Raw genomic sequence first — 22,004 nt, forward strand, 5'->3', positions numbered from 1 at the left:
TGCTTCTTTAGGGTTGCAATGTCATACTTTCTTCTCTTATTGAACTCCTTAGCAGCTTTTACATTACTGGGATCCTATCTCAGTTTAATCACTAAATCCTCTAAAGACTTTATCTTAGTGTCTTTAGCTAAAGAAGGTATTTTTTCTAATTTAGTTGAGACTGAATATTGTTGATTGAAGCCTGAAGTTTGGATGCTTCCATTGTTGAGTTTGTTAGGGTAGAATACAACATTTCACCTATTTGTTTGTGAAAATCCATCTTATCAATAGGATGGATTTGATCAATGTTAAATGAAAAGATAAAAATTTTGTAGTCATCTGCAGTTTTAGGAAAAGGAACTTCAGCTTTAAGGAAAGCTATCTGCATTTTTCCTTTCTAAGTATCAAAAGTAGAGAGAAGTTTGTGTTGTGATGAAGTTGTTTGTTTCCAGAACTGAGAATAGGTTGTTGCTTTCAGAATTTCATTCTTATTTTTTATTTCCTTATACCTTGCAAATATACTTGGTTCAACTTGATCATGGACCAATTCTCCTTATTGAGATGTTTCTAGTGGTTCTTGAGAAGCTAAAGATGATGGTGACCCTATGAAAATGTCTTCATTTCGAGGGAAAGTAGAAGTATAAGGACTTGTAAAGACTATTGTAGATTGTACATTTTCTTCCTACAAAGACTCTTTTGCTGGATTGGTTTTCTGCCACTCTTTATATATTTGGAATTCTTTCCCCCAAATTACTAAGACTGAAGGGGAAACATCCTCCCTTGGTCTTTTATCCTACTTTTCCCGTGGCACTGGAGTCTATGATGTCATAGAAGAAAGTACATGTTATTCTGCCTCCTATAATGTGTTTTCTTGCCATTGACCTTGATACATACATTGCTTAATTTCAGGTCTGGGAGTATGAGTGTAAGGAGTATTTTTCTGTTCTGCTCTCAACTTTGAGATTATTCCTAAAGGATCATATGATCAATTGAAACTAAGTTTAAATTTCATTTGTTTGAGAAGAAGATATGCTTATTTTGTTGTTGCCTTGGCATTACAAATGAAAGGCACAACCTATGTTTTGATTTCGAACTGAGATTTCTTTTTGGCTGTCACAAAGCATAACTCATCCATATTTATCATTTGCCTAACTTGTAGGAACAAATTTAGGTAATCGATATGGAGGAAATTCACATCCATACACTCTAATCTGAGTGTAGTTTTTGATACAGGTACCAATCACCTATATTTGTTTGTTCACTGAGATGTAGATTTCCCTTAATCTCAGGTCCAATTCTAGGTTCAGCATCACTGTTAAGTAGGAAAGAAACTCTATACAAAAACTGGTCCACATAATCACTGAATGTGAATTCATTGGTATGCTTCCTTACCAAGGAAGTCCAATGAATCACAGACTATGCATTTCCCTGTTCATCCAGTTTCTGTAGTGGAAATTGAAATCTATCTGCTTGATGGAATAAGAACAAGTAAACTAAAACTGAAGCATGCTTGAAGACTCCTTCTGTAGAAAACTTGAGGAATTGTTCATGGATGACCTCTGCTAAGAATTCACTATAATGAAAAATGACTGAAGGATTTTCTCCTATTGAGAATACTGATAGAAAACCTATAATGGCTTCATCAACCCATTGATCAGTTTGATAGCCCAATAAACAAGAAACTATAGAAATGACTTGTTTTTTCATTTCAGGAAACATTGAGGATGGATAAGGAGGGTTTTTTTTGGAAATTGAACATTCTCACGTAGAAATTTCTTGAAAATTTTGGCTCTGTGGGGAGGATTTAGATTTTTGTAGAGTTTCATGAGGGAATCTACTGAAAATGGTTTCAGAGAGGCTGAATTTTGGATCTAAAGCATTTGACATATGGAGTCAAGGGTAATTGTGAACATAATGTCTTTGTTCTGGGAAATAATCACTCTTTGGCTGGGTATGTATCTGAAATGGAACCAGGAGACAAATTTTGGAAAATGATGGGTTTGCATAAAAATGAATTGAGGTAGGAAAGAGTCCCACAAACTCAAATCATCATTGAGATCAACAAATTTTTGTTTTAACCAAACGTGGAGTTCTTAGAGATCGAACTCATAATTGGTTTCAGAGATTTGATACTATTGATCCACTAAGGGCTAGTGGTCTAGGTCAATTACAGGGGGAAGCATAGGGTTTCCCACTGTGGCTTTCGATTTACCTTTTGAAGACATGTTGAAAAGAAATGAAATGGAAAATTGTAATTACTCGGGAGTTGGTCGGATGAAAATTGCTTGGCTTGATAACTGGTTCCAGTAGCAGGTTTAGTCATTCAGTATCATGGAATGGTAAAGGAAATTCCAACTAAATGGGGTTTTCATCTATTTTATAAGAGATATCATTTACCATTGAAAGGTGTTCGTTTAATAGAGTGGATTCATTAATTTGGCAACGATTATATCTCGAAACAGATGCTTAACAGTTAAATGATAGGTAAAGGTATGTGATAGTAGCATGAGCGAAGTTGGAAGGGATGTGACACTTGGCGGGAGTGGATTGGAGTGGACGTGACACTTGGCAGGAGCAGATTGGAGTGGAGGGAGCAGTGTTAATAGTTATCATTGGCTGGGAAGGAGGAAGGCAGATTTTGGAAGGCGGTGTGAGTTTTAAGTGGTTTAGGCAAAGGGGGATTTGAAATCTATGAGGGAGTGACATGTTGATAAAGCAAGATTGATAGAATCTTCTTTTCGAACACCCACCCCCACCCCCCCCTTTGATTAAATGTTGGATGGGTAAAGGGGGTCCAAAGTCTTCGGGAGTTGTTGATCTGAGTGGGATAGATCGTGCCCGTCATTTTCAGTGTGCCTTTTATTCGCATAATAACAAAATAACTTTGTCGAGTTATGTTATATCAAATACATATAAAAAACCAATAAAACATAATTACTCAAGTTTTCAAACCTTACGAAAATTTACATTTTTGGAATTAAAGTGCCATTTTAGCTAGCTCACTTATTGGGGCTATTTTTTAGTTTTCCATATTTTTTTATTTCTTTGCTTTTTCACACATATATCATTTTTTTTATATCCTCTATTTCATTTTGTTTTTCTTTTTTTCTATTTTTATTTTTCCTTTCATATATTTTTTTCTTTACTTTGAAAATAATTTGCAAAATAAACCATTATTTACAACATCTCACGACATGAAAATCAACAGATAATCATCAATTGATCCTATAAATTATAGGACCCCAAAACACTGAGGACAATGTTCCTCTAAGGGAGTGGGGTTTGTGACAATCATTTTTTTTGTCCCTCTTTTAAATTTCACTATCAATTGTGATTCATGTAATTAATGTGGAAATGTAAACATTGACTAGGTTGGAGGAGTGGACACGAAATCAGGGGTTTGAGGAGGAGGAGGAGTTGCTTTTAAACCCAAGCAACTGCATTTATTTTACTACTTATCTCCCTAGTGAATTAATGACATTTTTGGTGCAATAATTGAATAAAAGTACGGGGAAGTATGGATTGAAGGATGGAAAACCCATACAGTCCTTGACTCGCAATACATGTTGTGGAAGTTAGAACACAAGGGAAAAGGAAGAAGACATTGGTAGTGGTATGTAGAGTAGTATGCTCAGAGACACACACATCCAATGAGGATGGCTATGCAAATCACATGGGAGAGTATATAAAGAGGGGAACAATCTTTGAAGAGTGGACTTACAACATGACATCAGAGAAAGAGGACTGGTTGCTAGAAAGGCAAAGAAGACGTAGTGTATGCACAATCTTGGGAGCATGTTAAGGAGCATAGCTTTAAGAGCTTGTCATGTTGAGAAGTTGGAGTCACAATGGACCTGGATTCTTGCTTAGAAGGTCGAGACATTGTGTACTATGGCACTTCTTGTGGTTTGTTAATAGGTGGAGACCCTCAGGGTGGAATCTAGATCCCCATGAAAAGTAATAGTTGGAGGCATGGTGTGCTCTGGATTCTTGTGGGTGAGAAAGTGAAGGCATTGTGGGCTTTGGATTCCTATAGTGTGAATCGAGTTGAGACACCATGGGATCTATACTCTTGTAGTGTTTTATTGGTGGATACATTGTGTGTTTTGGACTCTTGCAGGGTCTTGTACGTGGAATGTTGTGTGCTTTGGATCCCTTAAGTGTTTAGCGGGTGTTGACATGTGTGTTATGAACTCCTAATATTCAGTTGGATATGTTGTGTGCCATGGATTCCCATGTGATTTTGTTAACTAGATTGGTGTGAGTATCCCTTGAGAACTTAACTCCCCAAACTCTAAATATGGCTCAAGGGTGGTTAGCTACAAGAAATATTTCACTGTAGGTGGGTTATGGTTGAATGGAGAGTTGAAGTTCCTCCCTTAGTTTCCACTTGTTCAAGTTAATCATATAAATATATTTACTTGTACAAATGTTTCACTATGAATGGTGAATGATGATTTTATGTACTATAACAATGAATGTATCAACATTATGAATGGAAGAATGTGATATTCCTAGTTGCTTATAATAAAATATTGAAATGAGTGTCTTCATGGTTAAAGGGCTTGCAGATCCTATGTTTGTTGATATAGTCATGAACTATAAATTTATTTATATAATTATGTCTAATTTTTTATATGATTAGTTTATTGTTATATTATGTGTGAACTTCATGGTTTGATATGCTATGCAAATCACAAATATTTGTGCTTGGGGAGTGTTGACTATCCTTCTTGGTAAAATATTTTCAATGGTAGAATGCATGGAATCAACATATCTAGTATTTTGTGTGGAATCCATTATGTATTTTGATTTGGTGCTTCAATATGATAATTTATAGGGCATTCATAACTATGGTTTGGCTAATTTTAGTCTTTGACGGCAGGCATGACCATAGATTCATCAATTGTATTATGGTTCAATATGTGTTTGGAAAGATTTTATTTGAATGGGAGATTCATTCACGTATATGTTGGTGTTATGAGCAAAATTGGGCTCTAAGGAAGGTATGGGAAAATTATCTGGAAATATATTAGATTTTTTGAGTCTAAAATGATATGGGAATCAAAATTGTATCCAGGGTTGTATTAGGCCTTGGCATAGTTTGTATCTAGGATGGATGCATTTAAGGTTGGCGGATATGTCTAGGAGGTCTAGACATCTAGGTTATTTGTGCTTGTGCACTTTTGTGGAAGTGCCAAATTTGGATTAGTTTGGATGACTATAGTAGAGAGCAAGTAAAAAGAGTTAAATTTGGGGTGGGCCCCATTTGGGTGCTTGAATATGGAAGTCATATTTATTGCAAGATGTATTTTGTCTGAAATCTAGAATGGGGCCCATCGAGAAAACTTCTAGCACGAGGATTGATGCCTGGTTAAGTGGTGGATGTGTCCAGGAATCTAAGATATCTGGGGGTGAGGACAAGGAACAGATATACAGAGCCCTAGATGTGGGTTAGGTTTGGATATGGTTGAGGAGATGCATTGATCCAAATATATCCAGGGATATGGGGGTTTTACATGTTTTCCAAGTGAAAACTATGTGTGCACCTAGATATCCCCTGTGATCAGATATAAAGGGAGTTATGGATTTGCATGAAGAGGTCGAGCCCAATGGGACTTATGAGTTAAATTGATGTGGAAAGCACCATGGATGTGTTATTGTGGCCACATAGGAATTGAAAATGACATGGCAAGGCCAATTGGGAGACACATGGGTGCAACATGGCAACATTTGACGATGTGGAAAGAGTTAATTGGTTAATATTTAAAAGGGCATAAATTTTGATCTGGGATTCAAATTGAAGTAAAATTTATATCATTGGAAAGTTCTCAATGAGATGAACATGGCGTTTTCACCCAAGGATAACTCCACCAGATTTGGGAAAGAATGAATTTTGTCATCCTATCTCCATTGTGCTCTTACTCTTACTCTCTTGTCTCACTGAGCCAACACTTGGTCAATTTTGGAGTTCTCTTAGTCCTCACAACTTGTAAAATTCATGACTAATATTTATCCCTGAGCCAAGTGTACTACACATTACACATTCCTAAGCCATAGTGGTGTAATTATTACCTCTTGGAACTGCATGCTACAAAATCATAAAGGGAATCCTCGTTCAACAATGAATTGAGAAACTTCAGAGCACAATCTTTTCATCTTGTTGGTTATACTTGCCAAATGTGTAATTTTTACCAACCCTACCTAGCACTATGCACTACACACTTCAAGTGGATATTCGGGTCATTTATGGACCCTTGCAGAAGACAACTTTGTGATGCTTAGGCCCTCTTCTTCAGCTACTGCACACTACGCAGTTACAATGCCCAAGCTTGTCACTCTTGTCTCTTGAACTTGCCCTCTGCGCAATTCCTTTACCATCATTTCCCCCACTATGCACTACACACTTTCAATGAGAAGTAGGGTCATCTTTCATCCCTTGTAGTGCTCAACTGTGTGGCACCTAGACCCCTCCCTTAAAGCACTACGCATTGCACATTCTTAGTGAGCAGGAAGGCCTTCCCTACCTCTTGGAATTTCTCAATGTGCAATTCATGACTTGCCTCTCCCTTGCCAATATGCATTGCAAAATCACTTTTCCCAGATACCTCACTCCTTGCGTCTTGATCCTACGGACTACTCCCAACAAGGCCGCTCGCTTAGCCTTGCACACTATCCCATCATTGTCATCATCTCATGTGAGAAAACAATATAGAATAGGTGATTGTAGGACTAATGTCGCCTTGTCATGGGTAAAATCCATTTGTAGGTTTTATCATCCTCACATGGCAAGATGTTGCTCAAGGACGGCATCAAGTAGAGGTTACAAGAACAACTTGTGGATATGATATACAAAGATACTATCATGCAAGAGATAAAGGAATCTTGGACCATGACAAAGAGATGGAAACTTAGGTTGACTTAGAAGGTTCCAATATTCATCTAGACATTTTGGAGGGTGAAGATGAAGCACATCATAGATCAACCATCAAGAGTTGAAGACATATCAATGGAGAAAGGAACTTCACATCGATACATTTCCATCATGTCATAGTCACCAAATTATGGTCATTCAAAGTGTCAACACAAGAGTGTTGTTTGGTCCCATGTATTTTTTCCACATTATTAGTGGAATGTAATTTTTTATTTTCAAAATGAGAAAATATAAAATGTGTGGAAGCCCAAGGGTCACACATGGAATGTTAAAATTCATTATGTAGTCCTCAAGTCATGTAGGAGTTCAAAAGTTACATGGGAGCTCAAGATTCATGAGGGATGTCAAGAGTCACATGGGAGGTGAAAGGTCACCACATTTTTTATAAATAAATCCTCATGCCTCAACCAAAAGGAATTTTCACCTTCGCTTCTCAAGCTTGGAATAGGAGAGAAGATCATTATTTGGAGGAGCAAGTGGTGACTTAATAGTCCACTATTGGAGCTAGTGTTGCATCATTGTAATTGTGTACTTGGAACTTTCACTTAATATTTGAAGCACTCAAAGCTGGTCCACTTTCATGCATGTACCATGGATGTTGTAAGACTATTGTTTTAATGTTTGTGATATATTTTTGTGTTCATACATACTAGGGAAAATGAACTATTTCTTTGGATTTAGAATATATCTTGTTGAATGTGCATTGTTACTTGCTTTTATTATTGTGGTTACCTTGTCAACTATTTTGCAGGCTAACTATTGATTCTTTCTATGCTCCCATGTGTATTTACTAGAATAATACTATTACTTTTATGTTAGAGGCTCACTATTTCTACTCCATTTGTATAAAATTTTATACATTGCAATTGTATGCTTCACAGTGTCAACTTATTTGCTTATCTTAAAGTTTGTGTATAATCTCTTATGTTGATAATTGCATCCAAGGAAAATCTGCAAGAATAATGGTGGTCGTGCCTATTATCCGGATGGGGATCCTACTCCAAATGGTGTGAGGTCTAGTTGGGACTTCATATTGAGGGGACCCCCTACTGTTGGTGGTATTCAACATTGTCAACATAAAATGTATTGTTCTTCTTCTATAGTCACATTCTATGCTTCCATAGTTATTATACTTATAAATTCAGTATTGTAATCAAGGAGGGGAGCAAATAAATTGTAGTTTATATCAACAAACCCATGAGAACTTCTAGTTTTGTTTCTCATATTATCGTTATTTGAGGTCTTATAAGATCCTCTATTTATATATCTCACATGATCACTTCTTGCATAAGATCTACAATCTATTTCTTTATGACCAAAATTATTGCAGGAAAAGCAATAGCCAAGGAAGAGATTTTGGTACTAGGTTGTGAAAGGCCTTCCCAGTTAATTTCTATTATGAACTTCTTTGTTTTTCATGTGAGAAAAATAATAATTTTGACTAGTCCTCATTTCCTTTCTTACTATTGCTTTCATTATTGATGCGGTCTTTGAGAATATTAGCATATCTTTTAATATTTTCTTAATTTCTCATTTCGAATGGCTTTGTGAGCTTAGTACTTGCATTTCCCTCAATAGTTTTTTGTTTTTCGTTGTAGCCAAGATGTGGCTTGATGAATGGTGACCTTTAGAAATTGAGAATATTATTTAATATTTTTGCACTCTTTCCAAAATTCAAGCTTCTATTCAACTAGTCAATTGTTTTTTCTAGTTCCTTTTTTAAGGAAACGATTTCATTTTCTAGCTTCTCACAATTTTCTTCCTTTTATTTCAACTAGCTTCTCACCACTTCTTCTATCTATTTGAGACTTCAGGATGATAATTTGTTTTTTTGTTTCATCAAGATCATGATCCTCCTTTTCATATTTATGCCACTACTTCTTTTTTTTATTCTTTCCCTTAAGCTTGTTTATTCTTTGCACTATGATTTTTGCTTCAAGATTTACTTCCTCGTCAATGTCTTCTTCTTGTTAATTTTATTTTTATATCTAATTATCTCCATTTTCTTTATCGGTATAATTTAAATCAAGAGATATGAAGAGGAATTATTCTTTGTCAATATTAGAAACATATCCATCACTTTCTTTATATGAGCTCTTGTGCTATCTAGAGTAGAAACTCTTCATAGTATATTTTCCTTTTGGTTGTGTCTATAAGGTTTTCTTTTATTTTTATGTTTTTCTTCATCATCATTGTATTATATTTTTTCATATGGAAATTTATCAGCAAAATGTCCTACTTTACCACAATTTAAAAATTTGAAGGGTAGTTGACCTTTGTATTTTCCAAATCCTTTTTTTAGCTTTGTCACAAATTGTGCTTCTTCCGTATCTAATCATTGTTGGAACAATCACAGGATTTGTTTCTTTTTTTCTTATTTAATGCTTTATAAATGCATCTTTCTATGTTGGTTTTTCTTTTTCTATCTTCATTTCATATGTAGTGAGAATATAATGCGGCTCATCCATCATCATATTCTCTAGGTTCTTCATTTATTTAATGGAAAATACCTTGGCATCAAATCTTAAGAGGAATGACCTTAGCACCTTTTGCACAATCATTAGTTCTTCAAACTTCTCACCAAGTCCTTTGATTTTGTTGAAAATTTCATCCATACTGAGGAAATATGCTACAACATTTTCTTCATCTTTGATTTTCAAGCTCTATAATTGTCTTATATGAGTTTGTATATTTTCCTTCTTCACCTTGTCATTTCCCTTCATTTATGTTTTGAAGTTTGTCCCAATTTTATTTTGCATTATGCTCAATAGCATTATGTTCACTAGCATTCTTCTTGGCCATATCTGTAGCAGTTTTTTGAGTCGTATAACTATACACAATTTATTTCCAAATATCAAACCCAATAGCTATTAGATAAGTTTGCATCCTTGTACTCTAGAATGCATACTTTGTTATATCAAATAAAGGGGCTTAATTTGTGGATAAACCTTCTTGATCGACCATGTGTGCTCCCAAAATCTACCTTCCAACAAATAGATTACTTTCGAAGGAGCCCACTTTGATACCAATAATTGAAATTATGCTTATATTGAGAAGGTGTGGGGTGAATTGATATAAGATCCTTTCTTTTTTACTTTAGATGAATATTCATCAATCGTTCATTAAATTCAAAACAATAAATGCATGTGAACTCAACATAGTACACATAGTTTAATGTAGAAACCTTTTCAAGGGAAAACTACAAAATATTATCTTTATAATTGTCTATAGGCACCAACCTACTATTAGAAATCTTTTAGGAACTAAGTACCTACTAGAAATAAGAATCTCCTTAGCTAAGTACCAACTTAGCAAGAACTGTAAAGGCACCAATATCCTTAGCTAAGCACCAACTTAGCAAGAACTGTAAAGGCACCAACCTAAGTTCTTTATACACAAAATACTACCAACTTCACCTACATGCTTCATACTTCATGCATTTCATAGCATCATCATACCCTTAACTTTCACGCTCCAGTGCCTCTCCTTACTTCATACACTAGACAAAGCTTCAAACTCTCGTCATATTTAGCCTTCGTGCCTTGGCAAAACTCAGAGAATTATTCCCCAAAATATAATCCCAAAATAGTGCAATTTACAACATCATGACTCAAAAATAGTGCACTTCATAGCATCATATACCTCAATCCTTCATAACACACCCTTAACACTACAGGAAAACTCCTTAGACTCCTCTTGCACACCTTTAAACCATAATAATACTCCTAAGCTTATTTTGCACACAATAGATATTTTTTTGGCAATTGTACTTGATATTCTTACTTGGATACACTTCAAATGCACTCATATATCCTTTATTTATGGTTTTTCTATGTTTAGTCATAGGGAAAGCTTGTTAAATTGCCCCAGCCATCCTATAAATTTTAGCTGGTGTGACATGACAGATATTTCATACATCCTCATTCATGTGGACTTAGAAGAAGTGACATATATTGTCAGAACGGTATCATAATACAATTTTCAACAATTTTCTAGAATTTTCGAAATTTTCAACACACTTTTTTAATGTATCTTCATTTTTTATCATTGTGTGTCTTCTCATAAGTATGCACAATGGGTACTCATTGAATGTGGAATTTAACTCCGCATCCAATGAGTATCTACACTTGAATTTTGAGTAAACATATAAGGAGATGAGCAAAAAATACAATTAAAAAAAGGGGTAGTTTTCTTCTTTTCCCTCCAAAATTTATAACTCTCATTTTATTATTTTCCTCTTATTTTATTATTTTTCCTTAGGATGCCACTTTTAGGCTGAAATTTCCTCTAATGGATACCATCCAAGAGGTAATTGGACCATGAAATCCAATTATTTCCAAAATTTCGATTACTGAACATTTGGTTGTATAAACAATGCACTCTTGCAGCAACTGAAGTGAATAAGAAGTTACAATTTTGGCTAGAGCAGGGTGTGATTCAATCAAGTAACTCACCCTGTGAGTCACCCATCATAATTGTGCCAAATAAGGATGGTACTCAATGAATGTGTATTGATTACATTTTTAAATGAGATCACGCATAGGGAAAAATACCCCCTACCCAAGGTTGATGTTTGTTAGATCAGTTGCAGTATCAAAAGTACTTCACCAAGATGGAATTAAAAACATGGTATCTCAAGGTTCAATTTTAAGAATAACACACTTGGTCTACCATATTCAAAACTAGATAACATTTGTATGAATGGTTAGTTATGTGAATTGGTCTATTCTATACACTAGCTACCTTCATGAGACTAATGAATGATGTACTATGCCCTTATCTAGATTCATTTGTTGTTGTTTATTTGGATAATATATTGGCTTATAGTACTACCTAGGAAGAGCATATCTTATACTTGGTACATGTGCTAGGGACTTTGAAGAAGCATGAACTACTGGAAAATCTCAAAAAATATTAGTTTGTACAATAGTAATTGATGTATTTAGGTTATGTGATTGGTGAGGATAACTTAAGATAAATCCTACAAATATGGAGTCCATCATGAAGTAACAGTTTCCTAAAAATGTATTCTAAGTTGGAGTTTTGTTGGAGAAATATAGTACTTAAGAAAATTCGTAGATTCATTTTCAACAATAGTGGAACCACTCCACGCTATAAAAAAGAGTGACAGGAGCTTCCACTAGGGGATGGGTCAACATAAGGCTTTTGGTGAGTTGAAGATAAAAATTAGTTAAGCACTAATACTACATTACCAAACTTTTAGCAACCCTTTGAAGTAGAGATGGATGGGAGTAGGGATGCCACGGGATCAGTCTTAATCCAAGGAGGAAGACTTGTATGTTACCATTCCAAAGTATTTTTGGGGAAATCCTCAATTTCCCTACCTATGACTACTAGCTCTATGACTTTGTGCAAGTTTTCATAAAGTGGAATGTGAAAGGATATCATCATCCACACAAATCACTAGTTGCTACAGTATCTACAGACCTAGAGTAAACTATAGAAAACTAGACACTACAAGTGGATGGGGTTCTCAAAACAATCTTATTAAGTCATTAAGTATTAGAAATACAACACAAATAAGTTGGTCGACATGATTTCAAGGCCACCCACATAATAAAAAATAAATAAAAATAAAAATAAAAAATAAAAAAATACAACTTTAGGAACTTTGATGCACATGGAACCTTTCACCAATGATGCATATAAAGAGGCACATATATAAGATGAGGATTTCATGGATGTGTATATGTAGCTATAATTCCAAAGTCATGTGGATGAAGGTGATAACATAATTCATTATCATCTCTATAATGAATGGTTACTCTACAAGTTGGACAAGCTTTTTGTTCCTAAAGGTGAGTGACTGCAACTAATTGAATAGGCCAACACTCCTAGGTTGTGGAGCATTTTGATGTTGGGGAGACACTTTCCAACTTATAGTATGTCTACTAACCTAGAATGTAAGAACATGTAGAAAGGTTCACTAGAGGATTTATACTTTGTTGCACTATTAAGTCCAGTGACAAGAAGAAAGGTCTATACCATCCCTTACTTTCACCCACTCATACTTAGGAAAGAATTTAAATGGATTTCGTGGGATGTTTACCAACAACCATTGAGGGAGATAACTCCCTGTTTATGATGGTTGATAGTTCAACAAAATGTGTATTCTCATGCCATATAAAAAGACTATCAAAGGGAAAGAATCAACAAAGATTTTCTTTGAATAGTTCTGTGAAAATTCCTTGAAATGCAACAACTGGAATTAATTCTCCTAACAAATTATTCGATTTATTAATTTCTTGTTAATATCCAATCAATCACACTACAACGTCTTCACAAATAAAAATAAATGTTGCAAAAATAAATATGGTGGAAACTAAGAAATTCTAACCCACACACAAAAATTATGACACCATTATTTTTGGTCAAATGTCCTCGGAAAAACCAAATGCAAGAAAATTGGTACAACATTGAGGATTTTTATTATTACGCAGCAACATAATTTCTGAGTACAATGAAATGTTTCCAAACTGGCAATTCTATCTGAGAGAAATACTAGAAAAAACATATTGAGGTATTTTACCCTCTCTTTAAGCAATCCTGACACCTAACTGCCTCTTAAAATATAGTCTTCCAAATTGCTCTACACAACCTCCATGTCACCCCTACATAGTATGCTATACACTCAACTCGGAACTCCTACAAATCAAGTTGTCCTACATGCTACTGATAAGGAAATTGTCTCTCTGGCACTTTGAAAAATATTCCTGGCCTCGGATTTGAAAATGACCTTCCCTTCATCCAAATCAAACTGCTATGTTGAAGCAACTGCACAGTCCCTACGATGCTTCCTGGAAAATAATTTTGACCTCCTCTTTCTAACTCTCTGAAACTAGAAACTCCTATGCAAATGTATTATGTTTCCCCTTTTCCACCTGGTCCTCAACCACTAGCTCAAACTCCACTGTTGAATCACTCCTGCTATTGGGAATTTGAACTGCCAAGGGAATTGTATATTTTCACTAGTGTGTTCTGCATCTACCCATAAACCTTTTCTTATAATATCCAATTGGGACTCCAATGACTAAGATTAAAACTTAATCGATGGTTGAGATCACCTCTAAGTCGATTCATGTGAGTTTCTAGAGAATTCTCGACTTTCTCAATTAATTACTATTAATTAACCATTTTTCCTAAGTTATGAAATTTTTAATTATGGTCAATTAATTTAATTGAGGTGTCTCTAGGTGGAATTTCCATAAACGATTTATGGGTTTTGGAGAAATCTTGTGTTTTATACTTTCCACAAATTTTCGAGACTAGAACATTATCTGATGCTACAAAAAATAACACTTCCTCTTAGCGAGGAAGGTGTTCTCTCCAACTAGTGCTACACAATTGTCACCACACCTTGTCTTTGCAACATCCTCCAACCACGCTATTGATGTTTGACAACTAGTTGCCCACCACTGTCCACCAACTATTGTACTAACTCTAATTCATCTGCCACTAAATGTAGTTGAAACAAATTTTTGCATATATTTTGTTTTTTACACTGCACTATACATCCTTTATTGCTGCGAACTCTACATTTGCACTGTAACTCAATTAACACTCCCTCTCAACTATTGTTTCTGATACTATAACTACTGCAACTAATAAGCATCCAAAATAACGAATCAATTATGCTTTTGTGCTGCAAATGTCTCTTGATTCTTTGACTACTACTAGCCTCTGCACTACCCACTAAGTAATATGTGTTGTTGACTTTGCACTGTGCCTCCTACACTATTGTCAACATTGCTTTGCGCTTCTCAGCATCTGACTGCAACTACTATGCAACTATCGCTCTAGAATTTGACTACATCAACCGACACTAATCCTCTTGCTACTAAATATTGTTGACCCATTTATCAAGGTAATGATCCATGAGGAAACACCATCTGATGCAAACACCATATGATGCTTTCCTCACTAGACCCTGCCCAAATCTCTATGCAACTCTGGGATGAAAGCTACATATCGCCCCTCCTCACTCGTGGAGGTATAGCTACAAACATGGCTAAATCTTCCTCCAACCTGGAGGATAACTTGCTTATCTTTGTGGATGTTTATGCCTAATCCTATTTCTACTTCTTATCATTCTTCCTTTGAGTACATTGAGTACTATAGTGGCCAAACTCACTACACCTGAAGCACTTGATCTTGGATAAATCCCTTTTCTTCTTCTTCTCTCCCAATGAGCCATCTCCTTTACTGGGACCTTTTTCTTTCCCCTTTGATGCAAGGGACACATTGTATTCCTCCTTCACACCTTTCGATCCCTTGTTGTTTCTACCATTGATGGAGACCTTTACTAAGGTTCACCTCATCTCTTCCTATTATAGGTATGACCACATCCTATCACACCCTAGTAATGTATCTCATCCCAAAACTCTTTGGAAAAAGATTTACCATTCCTCGGAGACACTATTCAGGGCTAAATGCACTAGCTCTGTATCTTGGGGTCCTTCCCCTACGGCTGCAAGCTCATCTTGAATATCTTGAATTTTGGTGAGAAAGGGATTAATTCCTTCACCCTTTAGCATCTTGATGTTCCTCAGCTTTTCCTTCAATAAAAATCTTCCGCTACTCAGAAGGATCCTGATATAGTCTTGAGAGAGCATCCCACATATCTTTGGTCATGTTCTTAGTCAATATATGTGAAACAATATGGTCCTGGACTCTGTTGGGCAATTTATTGGACTTAAATTGCTGCATAAATTATCGACCACGGAAACTCGTAAGCTTGTGATGGTGCCAGCAATATATATGCAAGATTAGGCAAATAATTCTATGTCTAATGAAATTATTTAAGATTCAATATAATATGCAAGGGAAGAGGCTCCTAACTAAGGAGGTCCTGGTTGTCCTTCCTTACAGTATCATAGAGAAATCATTCATAAACCAGAAACTTGAAATAAAGACAAGAGAATGAACTTAATTGTTGTTTAGATTCAAGTAGAGAGAGAGACTAACTTAGTCTCTTGATTGTCCTCACATGTACTAGTCCAAACTAAACTAAGATTCATTCACAAGCATAAGAAATGAAATAACTTTGAAACATAAACACAAAAGAACAAATTTCAATTACCATATAAATCACTGGAGAGAGAGCCTAACTTAGACTCTTGGTATCTCCTCATATGATACTTGAAACATAAAAGCAAAAGAATGAATTCCAATTATCATGCAAATCAAATAGAGAGAGAGAGCCTAACTTAGACCCTTAGTTGTCCTCTCATATGCTGATTAGATTCTAATTTAAAACTCATTCATCAATCAAATCCTTAAACATCTAAACAATGAAATAAGATCTATTATGAAATAACATGTTTCTCTCATCCTTTTAGAGTGAGCTCAATTCTCCTAAGAACAAGACAAATTATTCCATATACTACATTAAGAAAACTTATATCTAAAACTACATAAATTCATATCCTACATTCTAAAACTACATAATGGAAATATATGAAAAATGAAGCCTTATTCTATTCCATCATCAATTGGATACAATGCTCTAAGAGTCCTCCTCTTTGGAATGGAGGAGGTACTCCTATTTATACAAAAACTTATGATAACAACCTCATAAATGTAGACCCACTATTCTCTCCTTTGACCCACATATTTCTCAACCAATGATGACACATAACCCTATCCTCCATAATCTCCTCCATGAGGTCCATGATCTTCTCCATGAAGCTTATCTTATCAAATTCGAATTTGATCATTCAAGGCCACATAAAGATGCTCTGGAAGCTTCCTTTGTGCCTACACATGTCAACAAACTCATTCTAATTGTTAGGTATAAGTATAAGCATTTTATTTTCTAAAGTTTAGCCATAAATTCACTTAAAAATGTTAAGAATTAATAAACTTTGGAAAAGCATAGTTATAATCCAATAATGAGGTAAATGGAATGATGTGGAGGTGGGATGGAGGTAACATGAAGGTAAAATGTGAAAATATTGGTGAATAATGGAGTGAAAATAGGGACTATTTTGAGGCCCAACATCTCCCCCAAACTCAAGATATTGCATGTCCTCATGCAATCTATTACATTACTTTTTGAGCTTTGGCTTAAACTCTGCATGATGTCATTTACATAACTTTTGCAAAGCATTATTTTGATGAATTACAACTTGGTTGGTTTTTGTGTTTCAACCATATTTTGTTTGTTGCATTCAATGTATGATCTTTGCATATTGATAATGTGATTTTTGTTGCAGATTATTTTTGTAGGAATGCATCATGGTTGGTTCTTGTGTAACAACCATGATTTGTTGGCATCCAATTAACTTTTAAATACTTTTATCAAAGCCACTTGTAAGCTCATGTAATAATGGCAGAGTATTTTTGTTGGAATGCGTCATGGTTGGTTCTTGTGTAACAACCATGATTGTTTTCGCATCCAATTAACTTCTAAATACTTCCGACAAAGTCATTTGTATGCTCATGTAATAGTGAATATACTTTGAAGGTAAGTGGGGTTAAGTGGGGTTGTGATATATGAATGTGGATATGAATGTAACAAAGCATGTATGTAAGTGTATCCTTCCCCTTAAACGGATGGTTTGGGCAGTTATGTGAAATGGGGAAAAGAAGGGAAAAGGAAGTGAAGTTTTTCCAAAAATTATTATTCTAACTTTTCAAGGAATTTAATGGTTAAAAGTTAGAAAATATCATACCTTAACTTACCCTTCCAAAATGGATGAGAGTTGTGCACGTGTGGCTGCAAGAACTTTTGTTCATGGTCTTCTTTACTTGGTTGGAAAAATCATGCATGAATCATGCATGTGCAACTGCCACAATTCTGCTCTAAATCTGCTTCTTCAAGCTGTGGATGAAAGATGAATCTGTGTTATTGTATCGGCTGCTGGATCCTCTGCTGCTGGATGAAAAATATGAGGAGTCTGCTAAACATGGCTGAAAGTTGTATCTGCTGCTGGATGATGAATCTGATGAGTCTTGCTGAATATGGTTGAAAATATATAAGGCTTGGAAGGTATACAAAATATAGAAGTTACATTTTCCTCCCAGCCTTATTTTTTCACTTGTCCTCAAGTGAAATACAATGTATACAATGGATGGAAATACAATGAATGGAAATTGGCTTCATCTGTTACAAAATATGGGTCTTCAAGTCTTCAACGCTCGATGGCACAAATCTTACTATGTGATTAAATGTGTCGATGTCGAACATAGCAAGAAGTTGTTGACTTAGTGGCCGTTAATGAATGCCCCTAGCCAACACAAGAGCTCCCACCATTGATTCCAATGGGAATCAGGATGCCTAACACATCTTTGTAGGTACGAATAAATTTGTCGTGGTCGAGTCACCTACAAGATCCAACGAACAAGGGATATTAATGTACTCCCATTGTTCATTGGCAAGAGTACTTGCCATTAAGGCATGCAAGCCTCTAGGTGTTTTTTCAATGATACATAGACTCTAGGACTTTGACTCAAGCAGAGTTTTATTGGTGGAAATGAAGGGGAATGGTGAAGATAATGGAAATGGCAATAAGCTTGTAAGAAATGAATGTAAGGAAATGCATGTTGGATGAATAAGAACTCTTGCTGTGAAAAATGGATACGGAAATGGGATCCTTTTATGGATTGACAATTGGTGGAAAATGTTTTGCAAAAAGGGAGTTGCAAATGAGTGGTTGTAGAGTTGGATTTGTCTTTAGAATATATCATGACTTAGTCTTTGGAAGACCAATTGTGCACATAATGTAATCTCCTTATGATCACTTGATTATCCTGTAACATGTAAAAAAACTTGGTACAAAGAAAACATAAGTGTGCTCATGAAGAAATGGCCATTTGCTTCATGTTTCTTACGCAAAAATTTATACCAAATAAATCAAATTAAGGACAATCAAAGTTTTGAATTTGACTTAATCATGATATTAAAATCATTCCATTCTTAAAATAACCATGGAAATGTTATACTCCCTGTTTGTGTCATGGCGAAAAGTTTGGCATGTGCTGTGTCCTGCGGATTAGTACATTGTAAAAGCATACAACAATATTACATTGTGCATTCTATGCAAGTTAATCAGCAAATCCACCAAATGGTCTTTTAAGTTTTGCTTCCAAAAGTTCCATTATTTGTTTTCAAACCTATGTGAATTTTGTGAAAAGTATGTGTTTTTTTTATGTTGATTTTACTTTTAACAATAAATTAAAATTTTTTTAATTTATTATTTAAGTTGAATTTTCTTTTAAAATTGTAAAATCAACAAAATTTATTTAGGAAATCCTTAAAATGAAGTTAGTATTTTTTTTTTGTTTTTTTAAGAAAATCCAATTTTTTTAACTAAAAATAAATATAAAATAAAAATGTTTTTTTTTTTTTTTAACCATATTAATATAATTATAACATATTAATATAATTAATATACTAATACAATCATAATATATATTAATACAAATCAAACATTAACTAAATATATAAATCAATCATTAAGAAATTATAACTAAATATATACAAAAACAAATCAATCAAAATAACAAGAAATTATAATTCTATTAATTAATGCAATTATAAAACATATTAATATATTAATATAATTAATATATTAATACAATTTTTATAACAATCATTAATTAATAATTAAATAACATAACTAATAAATATGTACAACAAATCTTAATTACAATTATATTAACCTAACAATATAACAAATATTAAGAACAAATTATAATAACAAACATAACATATTATAATTATATTAATATATTAATATAATTATAATAACAAACATTAACCTAAAAATACAAAACAAACCAAAAGAAATGCAAAAAGAAACGGATGGCAGCGCTCTTGAAGATTTTTTTTTTGTTGAGCATTGTATACCTCATTGATGGCAGCGTTCTGGAGCTCCTGGAGAGCTGGTAAAATGATTTTTTTTCTGTTGGAAAATCTCTGAATATCAGCAAGATTTCAGTCGAAAATTGCTCCAAGAAAAACAAGTGCCTGGATTGCGCTATATGAAGGCATGCCAACGACAGTACAATGGACACGCATTCCTTCACGCATTGAAGCTGAAACTTGACTGTTTGATCATAGAAATGCATGTACAGGTGTAGTTTAGGCTCAGCGAACTTCATATTTTCAAAACTGCACTCAAACCTTTTGTTCATTACTTCCAGCATGCAGTCAAACTTTTTGTTCATTTTGTTGCGCGGAGAACCGGAATCACATCTAACGCCAGCATAGAAATGGAAGAAGCCAAGGCCAGATTGTATGAGATAATAACTTCAGGAGGTAAAAAAAAATCAAACGCTCCAGTTAATGAAGAATCTCCATGGATGGTTGATGCTGCTGGCTTGCCAAGTAATGCGCGTGAACTTCTTCCAAGGATGGCTGCGCTTACAAAGAAAGTAACAACACAAGTCAAACAACTAGCAAAAGATGAAGAAGAAGGTCTTGCTGAGACAACTTCGGATGAAGCCCTTCCTCCATATGATCAGGCTAAAGCTCTTGGGAAGACGAATATGGATGTTGATAGAATTGCTGCTGGATTACCATGTGGCAGTGAAGGATTCCTCTTAATGTTTGCGCGCTGGAAAAAGCTGGAGCGAGACTTGTACAATGAAAGAAAGGACCGGTTTGATATCACACAGATTCCAGATGTTTATGATTCGTGCAAGTATGACCTCATACACAATGCACATCTGCATCTTGATGGCTTGGATGAGCTCTTCAAAGTGACTCAGTTGCTTGCAGATGGAGTTATTCCTAATGAATATGGCATTAATCCTAAACATAAACTCAAAATTGGGTCAAAGATTGCACGCCGATTGCTTGGAAAGATATTGATTGATCTTCGAAACACTCGCCAAGAAGCCATTAATGTTGCAGAACTGAAGTATTCTCAAGAATGCTCTGACATATCTTCTAATTTTGGTGATGATGAATGTGATTCTGCGAAGAGATGTAGGAGAATGTCTGATGATTCAAGAAAATCAAGTGAACAGGCATTGGATCCAGAAGATCATGATGGTAAAGAGACACAGTATCGTCTGGATCCAAAGTATGCAAATGTCAAGACTCCTGAACGACATGTCCGAACTCGTCTATACTTTACATCAGAATCTCATATCCATTCTTTAATGAATGTCCTTTGGTATTGTAACTTGGATGATTCACTGCAAGGAGAACGCAGCCTTGTTTGTGATGATGCTCTTCACCGCTTGTATAAAACTAGAGAGCTGGACTATATGGCCTACATTGTATTGCAGATGTTTGAGAAAACATATTTTTTATTTTTTATGTTGATTTTATTTTGTTTTAAACAACAAATTAAAAAAACAAAAAAAATTTAATTTGTTATTTAAATTGAGATTTTTAAAAAAATCAACAATAATTTTTTTATTAAAACCTAATAAAGAAATAGTCTAAAATTAAACAATAACTAAATCTAATTTTTTTTGTTTTGTTTTAAATATCTAAAAAAAACAACAAAAGAAATGGTTAATTTTTTTTTAATAATAATATGTATATATGATACATATATTATAATTATTTTTTTTTTTTTTTAAATCTAAAAAAAAACTAAATTTCATCTAGATTTTTTTATTCACAAAATTCTTTATTGTCATGTTGCACATTAGTTCTCAGCAAGAGTAGTTTTATTCGAACCAAATCAATTGACTTTCTGATCTTCCTGATCGCACGAAGCGCAAGAAGAGAGCATACTCATCGCTTGATTTGTTTTTATTCATGGAGGGGGGGTGTTCTTGAAAAGACGAAATTTAAAACTAGCTAAACACTAAACTATCAGAAAACTCAAACTTAAACTTCTTTGTGAAGATCCTGCTGTCACCAGGTCTCACAAATTATTTTGTCTAAAGAAAAATACTAGTACTAAATTAAATTTCTAATGCCTAATCCCTTAGCACCATTCCCCGGCAACGGCACCAAAATGTTGGGCAATTTATTGGACTTAAATTGCTGCATAAATTATCGACCAGGGAAACTCGTAAGCTTGTGATGGTGCCAGCAATATATATGCAAAATTAGGCAACTAATTTTATGTCTAATGAAATTATTTAAGATTCAATATAATATGCA

General features: G+C 34.5%; 1 protein-coding gene and 1 pseudogene across 1 annotated transcript in view; both read left to right on the forward strand.

The window, feature by feature from the left end:
• Positions 1–22,004, forward strand: part of LOC149234376 (sodium/hydrogen exchanger 8-like) — a 1,053,364-nt gene that overhangs the window by 214,645 nt on the left and 816,715 nt on the right. The gene's annotated exons all lie outside the window — the stretch shown is intronic.
• LOC149234377 (inositol hexakisphosphate and diphosphoinositol-pentakisphosphate kinase VIP2 pseudogene) lies at positions 5,309–21,256 on the forward strand (annotated as a pseudogene).

This window comes from Pinus tabuliformis, chromosome 8 (genome assembly GCF_031772625.1).
Source record: "Pinus tabuliformis cultivar Carrire ecotype Pingquan chromosome 8, CPIR1, whole genome shotgun sequence".
Lineage (NCBI taxonomy): Eukaryota > Viridiplantae > Streptophyta > Pinopsida > Pinales > Pinaceae > Pinus > Pinus tabuliformis.